A 23,303-nucleotide genomic window follows, 5' to 3' on the forward strand; every position below is an offset into this window, starting at 1 on the left:
TACAATAGCTATGTATATTATTTCTTGTAAAGTTTTTTTTTACGTGGACATCCAAGGGGGAGTATTATGCAAGTATATATGGATGTCCACTTACAGCAGTGGATGTGGATGTCCACTTGGGCAAATTGCCCACCTTTTCTTGGCAATTTGCTCACCATTTCTGCCTATATATTGCCAACTTTGGCAACAAAATTTATACACACAGACGCACAAAAATATAAATACACGGAAATTCCTTTGCTTTGCTTCCTCTTTTGTTCTCCTATTTACTCTCTCTTTCATTATTAAGTTGTTAATTTAGTCTTATTTTACAACAATTACTTTTTAATAAATTAAAAATTCATTTTTTTGGCTTTAATTTGAAAAAATGCCATGTGACTTTTAAAATATCCCTGCCCAATAACTTTTCACCATACCCATCTAACCCAATTGAAAGCAAAAACCCCACCCACTCAAATAAAACAAACCCATTTCATACGATCTCCATGCTCAAGGAAGCAATTTACTAGAACTAAAAATGGATTTAGGAAATTTCACTGAATCAAAAATGGATTTGCAGAATATGGAGCCGCCAACAGTGATGATGCCTTCTACCGATATTGCCAAAGCTTCAATAACAACAGTGGTATATATGAACTGGTTTTTAAACGAAAATTATATCAGATCCATATCATAAATTTCAGGAGTAAATCAAGCCCTTTTCCTTATTTTAATTTCATTAATAAAGATATTCGGAGTACATAAATGAAAAAAGACAATGAAATTATAATAAAAATAAAAGAATGCCACAAATAGATGATATAAAATTCAAAATTAACAAATTAAATCTAGGTACAGTTTATTTACTTTGTATATTTGCATAATTCATTTGCCAAATCATGATTGTGGCAGTAACGCTAATATCTGTAGCATTATTGAATAAATAGAGCTTAGCATTTTCATATATTGCATTTGTCGGATATACCCTTGATATCCTTCCACCTTGCACAAAACTTTCTATTATGGAATGATCCACCGGTTAATTACGCAATTAATTAATTATTTCTTAGTAAAATTAACCTATAAGCACAAAAAAATAATTAATCAAGAATTCGGGACAAACAATTAAGAAAAGAGAAAAGGGGGCAAATATACTTCTCAACTTTGTGATTTAGAGGGGATATATCCTCGTCAAAAAATGGGTATTTATATACCGCCGTCATCTAATAAATTAAATGGTGCATTGTAACGATTCAACCCGTCATTACTAAAAATATCTGCGGTAAAGATATACGAATCTCATTCGTCATAACACTAGGATCAATTCCTTAGTATGCGAGTGTATTAGTTGTAAATTAAGGTCGAACAATATCCCTATCTCCAAGTTAAGTTGAAAGTGTCGTTCCGATTTAGTTTCGGACTTGACTTTAAACTATGGTAAACTTCAAACGACCATATCTCTCAGCCTATAATGAATTAGGATCTCATGACCCATCAAATTAAAGGTCTATGAGTCTTTTTTCCAGCGCTACTGAATTTGCCTCATTTGAAGTTCGGAGTAAAAAGTTATGCCCTTTTTACTAAGCATTGTCTGTGCTGAAGCCGCTATGGTGGGACCGCCATGGTGGGCTACACACAGTTAAATATTATTTTCAGGCCTAAAGTATTATTTTACTCCCAAAAATCGTCCAAGGTCAAGTTAGGACAAAGGATGGGTGATTTCTTCAATTTTTCATCGATTTTCTTCTTTAAAATAAGTCCTTCCATCAATCTAACGCTCATTTGATTCCTTAGTCCTCAGAAAATATAATTGTGGCCTTAGGAGATGGTTTGAATTCATTCTAAAGTGGAAAAAATCTGATTTCATGAGAATTTTAGGGTGTAAGACCTTGAGCTAATCTTAAGAATGGTTAATCTCTATTTGTTTATGACAATTTTCTAATGTTACAATGAAATTAGTAGTTTAGGTAAACTAATGGTACTAAAATCCTAGTTTTGATGGGAAAATCATGAAATTGCCCTGAGATTTGAGATTTGCATATAATCTGAAAATATTTAGGCCATTTGTGATTGATTTTGTATTATACTATTACTTTAGACCAAGAACAAGCTAAAATTTCACTAAAGGAGTCAAGATTCGCGATCAAACTTCTGCAGCAGTTGCTTGACGTCCAAGTAGGGTAGGTTTTAAATTGAGTAGTTATAGACCTGTTTCTCATCACATAATATATCGTAGATTGATGAGAGATTTCATATGTAGGCCTTCGGGCATGAAGTCTGGATGGCTGAATGTGTTGTTATTGCTGTTTAGGGTAGGAATATACTATGTGGGTTGTGATTATGCTATGACTAGTGATGATAGTCTAGTTCTTGATTATTAACCTTAATACTTCTTGTTGATATGGCTGATGGTCCTTGTAAAGTTAATGTGTAAGGAAATATTTGTTATTTGATTGCACAAGTATGCGAACTATTTGTTGTGGACTGTGATTGTATTAGTGATTGTGATATTGGATCGAGTGTCATGTTCTAAGACATATATTGGATCGGATGTCGAGTTTCGACACATATATTGGATCGAGTGTCACATTTCGACACATATAATGGATCGAGTGTCATGCTAACACACTAATAGTTTGGGTGTAGGTTTCATTAGAGAACCATTGTATAGCTATCATCCGTGAATTGATCTTGATTATGTGTGTGATGATATAGAAACTGACCCAATTATACTTGAGTATGCTCATCTTATGTAATAATAGATATGAAAGGACCGATGGTCCAAGTGTTACCATGTTGACTGTTGTATTTGAGATTTACAATGTGAAACTGTATATTACTCTTGAAATGGTAAATTGATAATGTGCTTCTGTATATGCATGCTTGGATTATGCAATGTTTGCTAGATGCATCCGTATCATAAGTATAAGGCCAGTGATAAACAAGTGGAGAGCAATTGACGTGTGGTTTAGCAAGATTAGTGACTTAGAATCAGATATTGATGATATCTTGTTGGTATATCTGGAAAAAGGGGAGATTGGAGAGAATTTGAAGATTCTGTCTCTGGTGGGTCACCCTGGCGGGAGGAATCCTGTTGTGGTGAGGCCATCATAGAGGGATAGGTCCCACCATGATGGGCTAATATGGTTAGAAGGTAAGTCTTAGTCTACCTAAATATTTCCCTCTTTCAAGTTTGATGTTAATTATTCTAGATCCAAGTGTTGGTGTGAAAGCTAAAGGTAACTGACTAGTTTAACCGAGTAAGTGGTGATCCATAGTTCAGAGATTCCTCTATGTGTTAGAAGGGCTAGGCGTTGATCTATATTAGAGTTGGTTGCGAACCAGCTAGAAGGGATAAGAGTTGTGCAAAGGTTTTGGCGGTGAATTTCCTTAAGAACATGTTTTCTTCTCGTTGATTCATTTATATTATGCGGTGGGTATCGAGTTGAACGATGTTGCCTATCAGTACATGTTTTTTGTACTAATACTACTCTTGCTATGCCACTTGACATAGTCTAGTTGCAAGGTCGGAGATGTTTCACAGGTGAAGACGAAGATGAGTCTCCAACAACTTTTACTCTTCCTTCCTTATGGTGGGAGCTATGTCTTATTTTTATTTATACTCTGTATCTTTAAAATCTCTTATACCTGTTTAGACTAGTATCCTTAGGGGTGTTAAAGTTGTTCTTGTAATCAACCTTGGAGCTTTACATTATAAACAATGTCTTTACTACTCTTTTAGGACTATTAATGGTATTTTGTTAAACTTCCGCATGATATTTTGTAAGGTTCTCCTATTTAGGTGCTAGAGTAGGTGTCCATACGGCCCGGTAGGTTGGGTCGTGACATGCATATTTTACCTTTTTTCATTAAAATATACACTATTAATTTTTTGTTAGATGACGAGGGTATATATGCACTATTTTTTAGACGGTAAGAGTATGTATATACCACTTTTAACGAGTGATATATTTGCTCTAAACTGAAAAGTTAAAAGGTATATTTTCTCCTTTTCCTTAAGAAAATGAACAAGATAAAAATAAAAATTAATATTACCAGTGTTCTTAGAGAAAGTTTTTCTCCTTGAAGAACTAAAACAATGCTGCCATAGATTAGTTCCCAAACATCTGTTGCTTCAGATGACCTATAAATATAGCAAGTAAATATTATAATCACTATTATCCTACTTAACAATAATTCATCCGCCTCAGTTTTTATGACATAGCTGACTCGACATAATTTAAGAAACAATATTTTTTTCTGATACTTGTAAATTTAAATATGTCTAAACATTCATATAGTTATTAATATTTTACAACTTTGGTCTTAAATGGAATTTTTCGCCAGTTCTCCCTTTTAAGATATTTGTTTAATATATAATCATATTTTTATTTTTCTTAGAATTTATGAACCTTTTAGACTAAACTGAACTTCTTTATGAGAAAATGCTATATCAATGTCTAAAATTTCATAGTTGTTATATGATAATCTAATGTTTGTAATCACAAGGAAAATATATGCACAATTTTTTAAAAAATGGACAAAATTTAAATGGTGGTATAAGAAAAAGAGTGATTTGCGTAAATCGGATCATAAAATTTGTACGATTATAAAAGCTGGTGAAATAAGAAGTTCAAAGTTAAATTATGATGATGCTTTTTAGATGATGATGCCAGAGGGAGAGAAAATTAGTAGCACCTTGTGATATCATTGCAAAAACATGTGTTGAAATTGCCAGTAACATCTTTACCAATGTAGAAATAAATTGGAGTTTGTTCTAATAATTCATTATCTGTTAAAATCAATAAATCAAATGGTCCTAATGCACCACGTTCAACAGATCCACCACTGTTTCTATAATTATATGTAGCATTGCTTCCATCTATTGCTTTCAACACCTTTGGATCTATTTCAAATTCAGCCATTATGTCCAACTATAACAATAATTAACAATTCAATGATACCAGTATATATATTTTATATTTTTAGTGTATATAAATTAAATTCAATCAACAAAATGTACCAATCTGAGTGGAATAACTAACTTCTAGTGGGACAACTGAGCCTGGTTTAACTATAACCTTGTCGAATTCGTTGTTGTTTGATAAAAAAATCTCAACTTCAACCATTGTCCATGTAATTATGTTGCTTTCAGTCTTCTTATCATACTTATAGTCCTTGGAATTGACTATTTTTTGAAAAGGAAAAAAACCATCACACGTTATCAATTGTTCAATCAATTAAACCACAATTGCAAAAATGTCCCATTTCGACAATTGTAATAGTTGTCGTAAAGTTACTTTCTTCATTATCATCGATTAATCTATCACTCAATCACAAGCCACTCTGTTATTGTCATATTTTTATTTCTCTGATCACAATCAAAATTATGTATTTACTTATTGTACTTTTACCTCTATTCGGTGCAGGTTTGTAAGACCCCGAAAGTTAAAAAGTCAATACGTAAAAGAAAAACTGAAGAAAACTCTTTTGGTGCCACATGTTGACTCCTTCGAATTCATGCATCTCAGTCATTCACATGTTTTCATATTCATGAATGTTCATGAAATGCATTTTAAGGTCATGTTTTAGCTTGGGGTTGATTACTCCTTGTTTTTATGCATTTTGATGTGTTTTGCATTCATGTTGGACTGTTAGATATTTCTCCCTACTCTATTTTTGTTAGCTTGAGTCTCATTCGACCACAAAAATTCCCAAGGGGGAGATATTGTAATACCCTAGTAGTTGAAAAATTGATACAGAAAAGAAAAATCTTAGAAAACTCTTCTGGTGCAACTATTCGTCTTCCACGAGGTCCTTAACAAACATTTTCAGTTGTACAACCTGTGGATGTGTCACGATCCAATCCCGTAGGCCATGATTGGGGTCCGACCTGGACTCCCATGTACATGTAAATCAGTTATAGGCTAGTCGAACCATGAACCATGTGATACAATACATAAGGACCCCAATGGGTCATAACATTTTCATATACATATAGCCTCTTTCATTAGTATCATATCATGAAAGGGCACACAAGCTGAAAAGAATGCCATAACATAACAATATTTACAATACGTCGTATAGGCACAACTGAAACAAACTTATAAACAACCCACATACATATATCTACAGACCTCTAAGAGTATCAACGGTATCATATGGCGGGACAGGGCCCCCGCCGTACCCCTGTACAAACAAATATATACATCAAAGCTGAGTACCAAAATATAGGGCACAATGGAGCACCTTCAAATTGCTGAGTGGAAATCCTAAGCTGGCAGATCTCCAAAATACGTATCTGTACCTGCTGGCATGAAATGCAGCCTCTCGAAGAGAGGGAGGTCAGTACGATATATGTACTGAGTATATAAAGCATAACATATCATAAATGAGATCACATATAAAGTAGAGGTTCAGGAGACAAGTATGGTATTCAAGAAATCACTGTACTTGTGCCTTATGAAATTATATCATACATCATATCCGGTCCATTATGGACTCAGTGAATCTTTCATATACCGGTATCATATCTGTTAGTGCCGAGGAACGTATAACTCAATCTCTATATACATATAATAATGCCGAGGAATATACGGCTCGATCCATATACATATATATCATACACGGCCCTCTAATGAGGGACTCGGTGAACAATGCAGAAAAACTATGCACGATAACATACCCAGCCTGGGACTCAATGAAAGATGTGTTACAGTATGCACGAGCAGAGTAGTGTGTAACCATATGAAATTTAAATCATCATCTGAGACTCAAGAGAGTAATCAAGTGAACCATCACTTGAGGATCAGAAGAGTAATCATCTCAGTTACCCTCTAAATGTCATTAGGGATCATATCAAATAGAGCCTCAGGAACCATAGACATGTATCAAGACAATGTTAAAAAACTTATGGAAGTCATCGTAGAGTCCTTCGAAATAGGAGCTTATACTTCCAATCACTATTCAACATATAGAAGGCTCGAGGGTATTAACTCAACTACTTTAAGAGTTTTATCATCAAAGAGTGAATAAGAGACATGAATCATATTCAACCTTAGGAATGGAATTACCTCGGAGTTCGTATCATATATCACTTATCTTTGAGACATGCCAAAAGAAAAGAGGAAATAGGCTTTACATACTTACTACTTCCCTTCATATATTCATATAGAAGACTTGAGAGGCAATAACTCAATTATTATAGGAGTTCTAACACCATGAAGTGGGTAAGAGTTATGAATCATACTCGGAGCTTTATGAATGGAATTATCCCCACATTTCATATACAAACCACTTATGGTTAAGACATGCCAAGAGAAAAAAAGTATAGATTTACATACCTTTATGGATCAATCGTAACCAAGCTCGCCTCATTACTTCTTTAACCTATTTAACACGAAAGTAACACTATTATGAATAGACTTTGACTTGTTCATACTTCTTGACTAGTATGTCGATTAGTTAAGAAATTAATAGAAATCGGGCAGCACCTCTCCTATAACTTGCCCTATACGAACTTCCAAGTAACCTCCGAGTAGTACATCCACACCAACACCAACAACCAACAACCAACAACCATATACAATTAAATTACTTCAATACTACTCAATACAAGCTCCAAACAGCCCACTCAAAACTATCGCATTAAAATACGGTTTTCAATCTTTATTTCATAAAATTACAACCTTACGGAAAAAAGCACAACGTGGCTGCAACCAGCAACACTTATACTCATATTTAACCATGTTTCCATCCCTGCAACATATACAAATCACCTCCAAATACAACACCATACTAACGACAATACTAGACAAACTTTAACCCATTAGAATAGCTTCAAAACAGCCCCCTACACGGCTTCGACACCCTTCAACAGTAATAGGTATAATTTCATATTTCCAATCCATATTTACACACCCACGACATTTAAACCCTTACTAAAACGTGTGAAGAAGGAATCAAACTGTACCTTAGCAAATGAGCTTCCAAAACTTGTCGAAAGTTGTAGGTTCACATTGACCTCCTTGCTTCCGCAATAATTAGTTTACTCTATTAAACAACATTACTTAATCGAATAATACCTTAGCCAATTAATTTATGGATCAAAATTAGAGGGCTCACCTTGTTGCAACCCTAGCCGTAGCTATCTTCTCTTTTCTCTCCAAAATTCTTCAAGTTTGAAGATAAGAAATAAAACCCACGTAGCTAATCACCTTCCAAAGGGTTGAAATTACCTTAGAGAATAATTTACGTAGCAAGACTTGAAGCCCTCCTTTTTTTCAGCCATGGCCGAAAGTTGCAATGGCTTGAACTCTTTTTTTCCTCTCTCTAGTTTTCTCTAAGTTAATGTTAAGAAAAGGATGAACAAATGACTTGTTCTTAGTCATAACTTAGGGTTATATACACCTTATTTAAGAGTGACACATATCATCCCCTAAGGGTGACACATGTCCAGCCCCTACACGTGTCTAGCTCCTACACGTGTCCAACCCTAAAGGTGACACATGTCATGCTCCTATAGGTCTGTCCCCTCCATGCTCCAACCAGCTGCTGCTACGTGGCTCGGTGGGGCCTACTTTCTAAGTAGGTGCATCACCTACTTACTTTTTTTTCGTAGGTTCGTAATCTCGTCTCACTTTAAGAACCTATGTAATTCTTGCTACTTAAGCTCGATATGTACTCAAGTAGCTTAATTATGTAACACATCCAAGTTGGTAGCTTACGCAAGTAGGTGAATTACCATGACTCACTACTTGGCCTCCAACTCCTTTTCAATCCTTCCAAACCTATTTTCAACCATCACTACTCACATAGAGATAACTTATGCAAAATTTGGGATGACCTCATCCTCCCTTCCTTACGATTATTTGATAACGTTATGGATCACATGAATCACATGGTATCTCTAGAGAAGCTAAATAGATGTTCCTATGTATCAAAAGTGTGGGGTATAACATCCTCCCCCCTTTAGAGCATTCATCCTGGAATGTTAACTAGTCTCATAGGGTCTTACGAGGACTTCGGGAATTATCTATAACAGTTGTTGTCCATAAGCCTCTTATTAACAAATATAATCAACTTAAGAGCTTAGATTTCTTGTAGACATAGTGTCACGACCCAAGCCTAGGGCCTAGACGTGATATGACGAATGAGGAACCCGAAAGTACCTCAATCAAGCCTTTTAGCATTCTTTTAGCCTTTCATAGGTAATGATGATAAATAAACAAGCGGAAATCATAATAGTAAATCTTCAACTTACATATGTCCAACAATACCTCTAACTATTAGATTTAACGGGGCTAAGACAAGTCCCTAGCTCACCCTCAATCATAATAGAAGAAATATCATAGTAAAATATCTTAACATATCATAAACTAGAAAGATAAAGGAGTATTGTTCCCGGAACATGGGAACTCACCAAAAGTAGTCTCCAATGGAATATCAACTAGCCACGTGGAGGAGAACGAGGAGGAGCACCGATCTCTACATGGTGATATCATGTAGGCAAAAGAGTATGTGTTAGTACTTTGAATGTACTAAGTATGTAAGGATGCATGAACATTGAGGAAACATTAAAACATTTATGTAATATGGAACATAATTTAATGTATGCATAATAAATCATATAGATATCCTTTAAAACATTCATTTTGTGGAAAATTAACCATAACCGACATTTAAGACCATGCGAGCTATTACATGGAATCCAACATAACTCCCTACGTTGGCCGGGAAGACTACTTGCCGGGTAGAACTCCGTCAACTTCATTCGTTTCTTTAACTTTAACTTTAAGGGCTATTTATGGATCCATTAGCCTAAGCCTACAAGGGCTCCTATGTTGGCACATAGTTAATGAGACAAGGGGTTGCTACTAGGATTCCCTTACCGAATCCCACCTCAATGCCTCATTCGGTGCTAAGTCAATCCCACGGAATAGTTTAATACTTCAAAATATTCATAGCATATAACTTGAGAATTCAAACATCATATTCGGTAGAATAGCTCATTAAAACATTTGATAATTCAAATATGCAAGAATTGTCCTTATTGCATAAAGAATCCATCATTAATATCATTTCATCATTCTTTCATTTCATAAGACTTCCTTTTTGATCATAGATATTGCTTTCATAAAGATTTATTTGGAGTCAAAGCTTTCAAGTTAAACTTTATTAAAAACATAGTAAAACTAGGTGGGATCAAATCACTTCAACTTGCAAATATGTATGTAAATAAATATACATAAATACTTTAAAATTCATTAATGAAAAATCATGATTTAAACAACCCACCATGAATATCAAGAACCTTTAAATAGATAAATAGAGGAATTATTTGCAAACCATCAATTCATACATATGAAATTATGTTGCATCAAAATAGACCAATAATCATTAGTTTAACCATGATTCATACTATTAAGTAAAAATAAGAATTACCATAAGAAAATATTACTTGAAACCAAGAGACTTAATTGAAAGAGTTTTTGGACTACATGGGTGGAAGAACCCATGGATAAATACACACATAACTTAGAGTAGAGCTTAAAGAAAATAAATATAATTTATCATATAATCAAAATAATTTAGACATGAGAGTGGAAGGAATACTCTCATTAAAGCCTTACATACCTGGAAACCGAAGCTTTAGTTGGTACCGGAAGACTTAATGACCACTCTTGAGTCCTAGCTTCTCTCCTTGCCGGAACGTTTTGTGTACTACCCGGAATATATGAATTACCGGAATAGTATTTCTTCACTACTAAGAACTAAAACTATATTTGAGAATGTGTAAAGAAGTGTATAGAGAGAAGATTTGCTTGAGAAAGCTTGATGAATAAAATGAGGAAATAAGGTGGGTATTTATAGGTGGTAAAGAGGGACCTAACAATAAATAAAATAATTATAAATAAAAATCTAAAAATTTAGTAGAATATATTGATGTCATGGATGATGTTAAATGGAGGACAATTTATGTCATGAGTGATGTCAAATGTATCTAGATCTTTCTATGGTAGGTGAAATGAGTTATCTTTGACAGAATACTCTTTTTGGGAGCTACGTTTGAATAAGATAAATTCCTTATTAGGATTTGGTGTCTTCATAAGAATTGTAGATATGGAAGTCTAGTTTCATATCTATCAAGAATCAACCAATTTGGATAAACCTACAGTGATATATGATTTTTCTTCTATAAATACTCATTTCCGTCACAGCATCCTACCTTACAAAGATTAATTTATTTGACCTACTTAACCTCCGAATCTTAAAATATGGTCTTCATAAAAGTTGTAGGTAATGATCTTGTGGTTACTCAGAAATTTGAATCACTCAATTTGGATATTCCTATGAAAAGTTATGACCAAAATACAGAGGTTATATCATGTTTAGGCAAAAATTGAAACATCGTATACAATGTTTTTAGGGGATGTTACATTATCTCTCATTTGGGAACATTCGTCCTCGAATGAGAAAAGACTTAGCTTGAGTAGAGTAGAGTGTTAACAAACAACCTATCATTAATGCAATAGTGTAATTTAAAATATTGTTTAAAATATATTTCATAATTTTGCAAGCATATGACAAGAAAAGTTGAGATGTAAGGATTTCAAGTAATTGAGCAAGGACAACTTAATACCTTAGGTTTGGGTAGAGGGGAAAAGATGAGGGTATCTCTTAATCATATCCGCTTCCGCTTCCCATGTTGCACTTTCTATTTGTTGATTCCTCCAAAGGACTTTAACAGATGCAATTTCTTTGTTCCTCAATCTCTTAACTTGCCGGTCCAAAATTTCCACAGGAACTTCTTCATAGGTCAAGTTTTCTTCAATATTCACTACTCCCATAGGTACAATGGAACTAGATCACCCACATGTTTTTTCAACATAGACACGTGAAACACCGGATGAACCATGGCCATTTCCAATGGTAATTCCAACTCATATGCAACCTTACCAACACGTCTCACGATTCTATAAGGCCCTACATATCTAGGTCTCAATTTCCCTTTCTTACCAAATCGAACCACACCTTTCATGGGTGAAACCTTCAGATACACCCAATCATCCACATTAAACTCAAGATCCCTTCTTCTAGTGTCAGAATAGGACTTTTGACGACTTTGAGCCGTCTTCAACCTTTCTCTAATGATCTTCACCTTCTCTAAAGCATCAAGTACCAAATCGGGGCCCAACAAGGTCATCTCACCTACTTCGAACCAACCAACTGGTGATCTACATCGTCTCCCATACAAAGCCTCAAATGGTGCCATCTCAATACTTGAGTGGTAACTATTATTATAGGCAAACTCGATAAGAGGTAGATGATCATCCCAATTTCTTTTAAACTCCAACACACAAGCCCTTAACATATCCTCTAGTGTTTGAATTGTCCTTTCGGCTTGCCCATCCATTTGAGGATGGAATGCTGTGCTCAACTTTACCTTAGTACCGAGGCCTTTTTGAAATGATCTCCAGAAGTGAGAAGTGAATTGGGTACCACAATCTGAAATAATGGATAATGGCACACCATGCAACCTCACCAACTCCCGAATATAGAACTTGGCATAGTCTTCAGCACTATAGGAAGTTTTAACCGGTAGGAAGTGAGCTGACTTAGTCATTCTATCAACAATTACCCAAATTGAGTCATGACGCTTCCGGGTATGAGGCAAACCCACTATAAAATCCATATTCACATCTTCCCACTTCCAAGTTGGGATTTCAATGTCTTGGGCTAGGCCACCCGGCCTTTGATGTCCGGCCTTCACTTGTTGGCAATTCGTACATTCGGACACAAACCTTGCTATGTCCTTCTTCATGCCACCCCACCAATACAACTCCTTTAAGTCTCGGTACATTTTCGTTGAACCGGGATGAATGGAGTATGTAGAATTATGAGCCTCCATCATGATCAAACTCCTTAAGACATCAACATTTGGAACACATATCCGACCTTGATAGCACAGTACCCCATCTCCCCCTTGGGAAAAGACCTCTATCTTCTTTTCCTTTACCAACTTCTTTAACTCGATAAACTTTGGGTCAAGATCTTGCTTGGATTTAACATCCACCACCAAAGAGGATTCAGACCTATTTTGAACAACCATACCCCCATCATTAGTACCACACAACTTCACCCCTAATCTAGCCAATCGGTGAACATCTTTCACCAACTCCCTCTTACTTTCATCCACATGGGCCATACTCCCCATAGACACTCTACTAAGTGCATCAACAACCACATTAGCTTTACCCGGATGATAGTGCACACTCATGTCATAGTCCTTAAGGAGTTCTAACCACCTCCTTTGCCTTAGGTTAAGGTCCTTTTGGGTGAACACATACTGAAGACTCTTATGATCAGTATACACATCCACATGCACCCCATAGAGGTAATGCCTCCAAATCTTCAGAGCAAAAACAACGGCCGCCAATTCAAGGTCATGGGTAGGGTAGTTACGCTCATGCACCTTTAATTGACTAGAAGCATAGGCTATGACCTTGCCATTTTGCATTAAGACACAACCTAAACCAATCTTTGAAGCATCACAATAAACTACAAAGCCCTCTAATCCTTCTGGGAGAGTTAAAATAGGAGCAGAGGTAAGTCGATCTTTTAAGGTCTGGAAACTCTTCTCACACTCATCTGTCCATATGAATTTGGATTTCTTTTGGGTCAATTTTGTCATAGGAGATGAGATGGAAGAAAAGCCTTTGACGAACCTTCTATAGTACCCGGCTAGACCTAAGAAGCTCCTAATGTCTGAAGGAGATAATGGTCTAGGCCAATTTTTGACTGCCTCTATTTTCTTAGGATCAACCTTGATTCCATCACCGGACACTACGTGACCAAGAAATGCTACCTCCTTTAACCAAAATTCACACTTACTAAATTTTGCAAATAATTGCCTATCCCTCAATGTTTGAAGCACAACTCTCAAGTGATTTTTATGTTCTTCCTCACCCCGAGAGTAAATTAAAATATCATCAATGAAGACTACTATAAAAGTATCAAGGTAAGGTTTGAACACCCTATTCATCAAGTCCATAAACACCGCCGATGCATTTGTCAACCCAAAACTCATCACCACAAACTCATAGTGACCATACCTTGTTCGGAAGGCTGTTTTGGGAATGTCACACTCCCTTACCCGTAGTTGGTGATAGCCGGACCGAAGGTCGATCTTGGAGAAGTAACTTGCCCCTTGCAATTGATCAAACAAGTCATCTATTCTAGGGAGTGGGTACTTGTTCTTAATGGTCATCTTATTTAATTGCTGGTAGTCTATGCACATTCAAAGTGACCCATCCTTCTTTCTTACAAATAGAACGGGAGCACCTCATGGCGAAATACTTGGTCTTATGAACCCCTTCTCTAACAAGTCCTTTAATTGTTCCTTCAGCTCTTTCAATTCTGCTGGGGCCATACGGTAAGGAGGAATAGAGATAGGTTGGGTATCAGGGAGGAGATTGATACCAAAATCAACTTCCTTTTCGGGAGGGACACCAGGAAGGTCATCGGGAAAGACATCGAGGAATTCATTGACTATAGGAACTGACTCAAGAGAAGGACGTTTGGAGTTGACATCCCTAACCCTCACAATGTGGTAAATACATCCCTTAGAAATCATTTTGTGGGCCTTAAGATAAGAAATAAACTGACCCTTCACCACCGAATCATGACCCTGCCATTCAATAACAGGCTTATTTGGAAATTGGAATTTGACTCGACGATTCCTACAATCTATGGAAGCATAAGATGCATGTAACCAATCCATCCCAAGAATGACATCGAAATCTATCATGTCAAGCTCAATGAGATCACAAGGAATAACTTTATGCAAGATAGACATAAGGCAACCCCTATAGACCTTTCTAGCAATAACTGACTCACCAACGGGGGTAGACACCAAATAGGGCTCTAATAACATTTTAGGTAAAACATCAAATCTATTAGCAAGGAATGGAGTAACAAAAGATAAATTTGCACCCGGATCTAATAGTGCATACACATCAAAAGAAAAGACCTTTAACATACCGGTAATGACATTGGGTGCATCCTCAACCTCTTGTCTCCCATGCAAGGCGTAAAAGCGGTTGGTGCGTTGGATACCTCCTTGGACTTGTTAACCATGAGCAATTTGTCCTTGAGTCCTACCACCACCATCTCTACAATCCTTAGCATGGTGGCCCAGCTTGCCACACTTAAAGTATGCATTGGAGCCGGCTAAGCATTCCCCTTTGTGAGTCCTTCCACACTTCTTGCAAGTGGGGAAAGTTTGAGTAGCAACATTCTCTCTTGGAATCATTGGTTTACCACTCTTGTCCTTGTTGAACTTTGTAGAAGGAGTATTGGTGGAACCTTGTCCCATAAATCTTTGCCCACCTTGGCCTTTGCCATTGTTACCATGATCGGACCTTTGAGGGTTAAATCCTCCACCATCCACTCTAGCCTTTTTGAACCCCCTTGATCTCTCTCTAAGCTTCTCTTCTTCGATTTGTTCTGCATAGGTCATTAACCGAGAGATGTCCATCTCCTTGACCAACATGGCTGTTTTGAACTCCTTGGACACCAAGCTTGAGACACCGGAAATAAACTTGCTCATTCTAGCTCTTGGGTCAGAGACCATAAAAGGAGCATACTTTGACAACTTAGTGAATTTGAGAGCATACTCCCTCACGCTCATACTCCCTTGACGGAGGTTGATGAACTTGGATTTTGGCCTCTCTTAGCTCTAATGGGAAGAAGCGGTCTAGGAAGGCACCTTTGAACTCTTCCCATCCTATCGATCCTATTTCTTCATCCCTCTCAACAACCCATTATTCGTACCACACTCGAGCTACACCTTTGAGTTGATAGGCTACTAGCTTGGCCTTCTTATTTGGTGGCACACCCATGATAGCCACAATCCGGTACATCTCATTAATGAAATCCATAGGGTCCTTATCTAGTTTAGAACCATTGAACTCGGGTGGATTCACCCTTTGGAAATCCCGAATTCTAGAGGCTGGATTTTGCATTTGGGGAGGAGGAACACCTAGATTCCCTTGGTTAGCTACGACTTGAGCTAACAAAGTAATAATACTGCGAAACTCGGCATGTGTTACCCCGTCCTCATGATGTGGGGCATTAGGAATCGGAGGAGTTTGGTCCTCATTGTCAACCCTTGCTCTTCGAGGTGGTCTTCCACGAGTCATTATCTAGAGAACACAAAATGGGTTGTTAGTTAAAGGAAATCTTAGGACACTCTAAGGCACGACATGAATTTGAAAGAAGTGAAAATTTTCCTAAACGCCTCATAGTCGCTTATTCATAATTGTGGCGCGCTTCACAACCATGAACAAGACCCTATTCGACGCAGTATGTTGGACTCCAAGGATCATTCAAAACCACGGGCTCTGATACCAAGTTTGTCATGACCCAAGCCTAGGGCCTAGACGTGACATGGCGAATGAGGAACCCGAAAGTACCTCAATCAAGCCTTTTAGCATTCTTTTAGCCTTTCATAGGTAATGATGATAAATAAACAAGCGGAAATCATAATAGTAAATCTTCAACTTACATATGTCCAACAATACCTCTAACTATTAGATTTAATGGGGCTAAGACAAGTCCCTAGCTCACCCTCAATCATAATAGAAGAAATATCATAGTAAAATATCTTAACATATCATAAACTAGAAAGATAAATGAGTATTGTTCCCGGAACATGGGATCTCACCAAAAGTAGTCTCCAATGGAATATCAACTAGCCACGTGGAGGAGAACGAGGAGGATCACCAATCCCTACATGGTGATATCATGTAGGCAAAAGAGTATGTGTTAGTACTTTGAATGTACTAAGTATGTAAGGATGCATGAACATTGAGGAAACATTAAAACATTTATGTAATATGGAACATAATTTAATGTATGCATAATAAATCATATAGATATCCTTTAAAACATTCATTTTGTGGGAAATTAACCATAACCGACATTTAAGACCATGCGAGCTATTACATGGAATCCAACATAACTCCCTACGTTGGCCGGGAAGACTACTTGCCGGGTAGAACTCCGTCAACTTCATTCGTTTCTTTAACTTTAACTTTAAGGGCTATTTATGGATCCATTAGCCTAAGCCTACAAGGGCTCCTATGTTGGCACATAGTTAATGAGACAAGGGGTTGCTACTAGGATTCCCTTACCGAATCCCACCTCAATGCCTCATTCGGTGCTAAGTCAATCCCACGGAATAGTTTAATACTTCAAAATATTCATAGCATATAACTTGAGAATTCAAACATCATATTCGGTAGAATAGCTCATTAAAACATTTGATAATTCAAATATGCAAGAATTGTCCTTATTGCATAAAGAATCCATCATTAATATCATTTCATCATTCTTTCATTTCATAAGACTTCCTTTTTGATCATAGATATTGCTTTCATAAAGATTTATTTGGAGTCAAAGCTTTCAAGTTAAACTTTATTAAAAACATAGTAAAACTAGGTGGGATCAAATCACTTCAACTTGCAAATATGTATGTAAATAAATATACATAAATACTTTAAAATTCATTAATGAAAAATCATGATTTAAACAACCCACCATGAATATCAAGAACCTTTAAATAGATAAATAGAGGAATTATTTGCAAACCATCAATTCATACATATGAAATTATGTTGCATCAAAATAGACCAATAATCATTAGTTTAACCATGATTCATACTATTAAGTAAAAATAAGAATTACCATAAGAAAATATTACTTGAAACCAAGAGACTTAATTGAAAGAGTTTTTGGACTACATGGGTGGAAGAACCCATGGATAAATACACACATAACTTAGAGTAGAGCTTAAAGAAAATAAATATAATTTATCATATAATCAAAATAATTTAGACATGAGAGTGGAAGGAATACTCTCATTAAAGCCTTACATACCTGGAAACCGAAGCTTTAGTTGGTACCGGAAGACTTAATGACCACTCTTGAGTCCTAGCTTCTCTCCTTGCCGGAACGTTTTGTGTACTACCCGGAATATATGAATTACCGGAATAGTATTTCTTCACTACTAAGAACTAAAACTATATTTGAGAATGTGTAAAGAAGTGTATAGAGAGAAGATTTGCTTGAGAAAGCTTGATGAATAAAATGAGGAAATAAGGTGGGTATTTATAGGTGGTAAAGAGGGACCTAACAATAAATAAAATAATTATAAATAAAAATCTAAAAATTTAGTAGAATATATTGATGTCATGGATGATGTTAAATGGAGGACAATTTATGTCATGAGTGATGTCAAATGTATCTAGATCTTTCTATGGTAGGTGAAATGAGTTATCTTTGACATAATACTCTTTTTGGGAGCTACGTTTGAATAAGATAAATTCCTTATTAGGATTTGGTGTCTTCATAAGAATTGTAGATATGGAAGTCTAGTTTCATATCTATCAAGAATCAACCAATTTGGATAAACCTACAGTGATATATGATTTTTCTTCTATAAATACTCATTTCCGTCACAGCATCCTACCTTACAAAGATTAATTTATTTGACCTACTTAACCTCCGAATCTTAAAATATGGTCTTCATAAAAGTTGTAGGTAATGATCTTGTGGTTACTCAGAAATTTGAATCACTCAATTTGGATATTCCTATGAAAAGTTATGACCAAAATACAGAGGTTATATCATGTTTAGGCAAAAATTGAAACATCGTATACAATGTTTTTAGGGGATGTTACAGAGGTTGTATCATGTTTAGGCAAAAATTGAAACATCGTATACAATGTTTTTAGGGGATGTTACACATAGGGAACAAGTACATATATCTCTTCTCTATCTCTCTTTTGGCTTCTAGGTCATCCCTTCTCTATTTTTGTTTCGCCACAATACTTTGACGGAAGCCATGTTCTTGGTTCACAACCTTCCAATCTGCCATCCAAAATCGTGATAGGTCACTCTTCGTAGGATAACTCCTCTGTTACGTGGACCTCATCCACAGAGAATATTTTGGAAGGGTTCACTTATACATTTGCGGAACATTAACATGTGAAAAACTGGATGTATTATCTTCAAATCAGATGGTAGGTCCAACTTATAGGCAACTTTTCCTATTCTATGAATGATTTGATAAGGACCAACATATCTCAGGCCAAGTTCCCCTTTCTTGCCAAATTTTATTACCCCTCTTCTTGAGTGACGATTTCAAGAACACCTAATCCTCAACCTCAAACTTTAAGTATCGACGTTGGTTATTTGCGTATGACTTCTGTCGACTCTGAACTGCTAATAGGTTCTCCTGAATGAGCCTCACTTTATCCAAAGGTCGCTGAACCATGTTTGGGCTTATTAGTTTAGGCTCACTAACATTAAACCAACCAATAGGTGCTCTGCACTTTCTGCCATACGAAGCTTTATATGGTGCCATTTGGATACTATTATAAGCAACCTCAATAAGTGACAAGTGTTCACCCCATCTACCTCTGAAGTCAATAATGCAGGCCCACAATATATTTTCTAGCATCTGCATAGTGCGCTTGGCCTGTCCATTAGTCTGAGGGTGAAAGGTTGTGTCAAGATTCACCTGTGTTCCCAATCCCTTTTTGGAATGATCTCTAAAAGTTAACTGTAGATTGGGCTCCTCTTTTTGAGATAATAGATATGGGAACCCCGTGAAGTCTTACTATTTCCTTGATATATAGTCTCACACAATCCTTAGCTGAATATGTATTCCTACTGGAAGAAAATGGGCTGATCCTATTAGCCTATCTACCATAACCCATATGAACTCATACTTTCATATAATGCGAGGTAAGCCTGTACTACAATCCATATTAATTGCTTTCCATATCCAAGTCGAGATTTTCATCTCCTGTAATAGGCTACCAGGCTTCTGATGCTCAATTTTGTTTAAGCTTTTGTAAAATTTCTCTTAATCCAACTTGTAACACTCTAGGTATGTTCTACTGCACTTTTACTCAGATCTTCTTTCTAGTTCTCTTACCACACATCATATTGTAATATTTACATGAACGTATGTAGGTGCTTAAAGTAGCCCAGAAGATGCCTTAGCATCGCCATTCTAGTCTCTTACCTCCTTCTGTTGATGTCAGGGCTCAACTATGACTTTTGTCCTTAATACTAATTATAGCTTAATAATTTTGCCTCAAAACATCTTATATTTTTATTTAATGTATTCTAAATATAGCAATCAGATTGCTATTATCGACTTCTTTTTATTGAGTAATCACTTGGTCGCACTCTTAGCATACCAATATTCGTAGGTTGCATAACTATTCTTGTACAATTTGTACAAAGTGCATTCAATTCTAATCATAGTCTTTCCTGCTCTTGGCTTACTCTGTTCTACATATGTCATTTTACTAACACGCACTTGCAGTCTCTTTTGGTCACACTTGTTTCACTTCCTTTACGTACCCTTAAAGTTTCCTCATATTCTACCGTAGGAGAGATTTCTTATCTTTTCTTCTTTGCTACATGTATATAACAATATCAGTAGCCAATAACTCTGTTACCAACATCTTAACCTTTAGTCAAGTATAGCATGGCTATCCCTTATAATATCTTTAAGTTACTCATTGTGATTCTCTTGTCGTATTCATCCCTTTTGTATGCACCCATTTTTTGATGTCATACCATTCGAGGTCTTTACCAATAATTCTCAACACTATCTCAGATATCATCTTGGCTTCTATCCATCCGTTGCTGGCTTTTAGATCTTGCTGACTTGTTCCAGCATGGGGTCTCACTCTAAGTTTAAGTATTCATATTAACATGTTGTTATGTCGGTTGATTTTATCTCATGCTTGTATTTCTCTTATTCACTTCCCACCTTTAGGGTGTACCCATGTCATTGTCTATTTATATTCTACCTTATACCCTATTTCCAATTAGTCAATTAAGAACTATTAAAATGTCACCATACAACATTTTCCAACCACCACCAGGAGAAAACTAGAATCCAATAAGCAACACAGTACTTTTTAGTGCTTGACTCACATGGTTTCCCTCTACGCTTATTCCTAGGTCGTGAACAAATTATCCAGTTCATAACTAAGGGTTGAGGGCTTTGTACTTTTCAACAAGAGTAAAACTCAATTGCTAGACATTTTTCCCTTCAACCTGAGCTTTTTATGAGACATAAGACTCCCCAAGTAAAACTGGTTCCTCTTACTGGCGACATGGGGGGGGGGGGGTACCTCTTACAGCTTTAGTCTAACATAATAGGTCTACCCTATCGGTATCAACTTCCAAGACATATTATGACCTTATATCTCATTCTCCTTTTGTCTCAGAGAAACGTTTGGGCAGAGGTTTCTCTATATTTCTTATTGTCTTAAACCTACACGCAGAAAATAGCAACAATGTCTCACAGGGACAGCATATATATTCATATCATATCATATCACAGCCACACAGGGCGCCCAATATCAACAATAGTATAAAATGATGGACTTACCTCCTATGTCCAACTTAAACTGCACCCGTGACACTTTACTGTCTACTTTTCCTTTAAAGTTTTAACTTTATATTTCAATTATATTTCAATATTCTTACCTTATCTAATATGCCTCTTTTGCAATGTTACTTACCCTGTGTACTGTGGAGCATCCAATATCATCAGTCAATTCCTTCTATCAATGTTGTTCTTCAACTTTAATCAAAGGTTAGTATACAGAATCTCATTTCCTATAGCTCGGCTCTATCGCACGATCTTAGATATGAAAGGAAGGTAACATCCTGAATATCCTGTAGCCTCTTGTCTATAGATGTGGTGCACAACACATTGATAAATAAGACTCTACTAGATACGGTCTGTAGACACTCCGAGGATGAACTACTCTAATACAACTTTTGTCATGACCCAACCCTGTAGGCCATGACTGGGGTCCTACTTGGACCCCCATGTACATGTAAATCAGTTGTAGGCTAGTCGAACCATGAACCATGTGATATAGTACATGAGGACACCAATGGTTCATAACATTTTTATATACATGTAGCCTCTTTCATTTGTATCATATTACAAAAGGGCACGCAAGCCGACAAGGCTGTCATAACACAACAACATTTACAATACGTCGTATAGGCACAACTGAAATAAACTTATAAATAACCCACATATATATATCTGCAGACCTCTAAGAGTATCAACGGTATCATATGGCGAGATAGGTCCCCCTCTGTACCCCTATACAAATAAATATATATATAAAAGATGAGTACCAAAATCTAGGCTCCAGCACAAGGGAACACCATCAAATTGCTGAGTGGAAATCCTAAGCTGGCGGATCCCCAAAATGCATATCTGTACCTGCAGGCATAAAATGGAGCACCCTAAAGAGAGGGGGGTTATTACGATATATATATACTGATTATATAAAACATAACATATCATAAATGAGATCATATCTGAAGTAGAGATTCAGGAGAAAAGTATGGTACTCAAGAAATCATTGTACTTGTGCCTTATGAAATCAAATCATGCATGATCATATCATATATCATATTCGGTCCATTATGGACTCGGTGAATCTGTCATATACCAATGACATAGGGGGGGTACCTTTCACAGCTTTAGTCTAACATAATAGGTCTACCCTATAGGTATGAACTTCCAAGACATATTATGACCTTATATCTCATTCTCCTTTTGTCTTAGGGAAACTTTTGGGTAGAGGTTCCTCTATATTTCTTATTGTCTCAAACCTGCACGCAGAAAATATCAATAATGCCTCACAGAGCTAACATATATATTCATATCATATCATATCACAGCCACACATGGTGCCCAATATTAATAATATATAAAATGATGGACTTACCTCGTATGTCCAACTCGAACTGCACCCGTGACACTTTTCTGTCTACTTTTCCTTTAAAGTTTCAACTTTACATTTCAATCATATTTCAATATTCTTACCTTATCTAATATGCCTCTTTCGAATCATTACTTACCTTGTGTATTGTGGAGCATCTAATATCATCAGTCAATTCCTTCTATCAATGTCGTTCTTTAGCTTTAATCAAAGGTTAGTATACAAAATCTCATTTCCTATAGCTCGGCTCTATCGCACGATCTTAGATATGAAAGGAAGGTAACATCCTGAATATCCTGTAGCCTCCTGTCTATAGATGTGGTACACAACACACTGATAAACAAGACTCTACTAGACACAGTCTGTAGACACTCCAAGGATGAACTGCTCTGATACCACTTTTATCACGATCCAACCCCATAGGCTGACCTGGGTCCGACTTGGACCTCTATGTACATGTAAATCAGTTGTAGGCTAGTCGAA

The 23,303-nt window shown here is 36.4% G+C and overlaps 1 pseudogene; it reads right to left on the reverse strand.

Moving 5' to 3' along the window:
- Window positions 1-489: 489 nt before the first annotated feature.
- Window positions 490-23,303, reverse strand: part of LOC129899890 (acid beta-fructofuranosidase 2, vacuolar-like) — a 71,847-nt pseudogene continuing 49,033 nt past the window's right edge.

This window comes from Solanum dulcamara, chromosome 8, assembly GCF_947179165.1.
Source record: "Solanum dulcamara chromosome 8, daSolDulc1.2, whole genome shotgun sequence".
In the NCBI taxonomy this organism is placed as follows: Eukaryota; Viridiplantae; Streptophyta; class Magnoliopsida; order Solanales; family Solanaceae; genus Solanum; species Solanum dulcamara.